A 501-nucleotide genomic window follows, 5' to 3' on the forward strand; every position below is an offset into this window, starting at 1 on the left:
AAATTGATTCTATTACAACTAGTAAATTGGTGATTTTATAGTATTAATCAGTACTGACAGGAAAGAAGGATGGAGTAGTTCACTTCTCCCATCCCAGCACCTCAAAATATCCTTGCATTTCCCCATTATCCACATTTATCAAGGGTGTCTGATTTTTAAGACAGAAGGTCTCATCACACTCTGCCAAATATAGTTCCTCAGGGGAGAAACCACAGCATTTACTAAACCCAGCAAAGGAAGAACAAACAAAAGAAGTGAAGCAATAATCACACTTTTCTGCTGGGCATTTTTACATCAGACTTTAATTGCTTCACATTCTAACACCATCATAACAGGAAGAGTAAAGGCCTGCAATAGTTTACAAAACTATCTCATGTGTTTTATTTAATAAATCCAAATAAAATAATCAACAACTTATATTAATTTGTTCTTGGTCAAAAATTGCATTTTTATTTGGAATTGTGACTCCATAATTTGGTTGTTTTCTTTGATTATGCATAA

This window comes from Neoarius graeffei, chromosome 9 (genome assembly GCF_027579695.1).
Source record: "Neoarius graeffei isolate fNeoGra1 chromosome 9, fNeoGra1.pri, whole genome shotgun sequence".
Taxonomy (NCBI): Eukaryota; Metazoa; Chordata; class Actinopteri; order Siluriformes; family Ariidae; genus Neoarius; species Neoarius graeffei.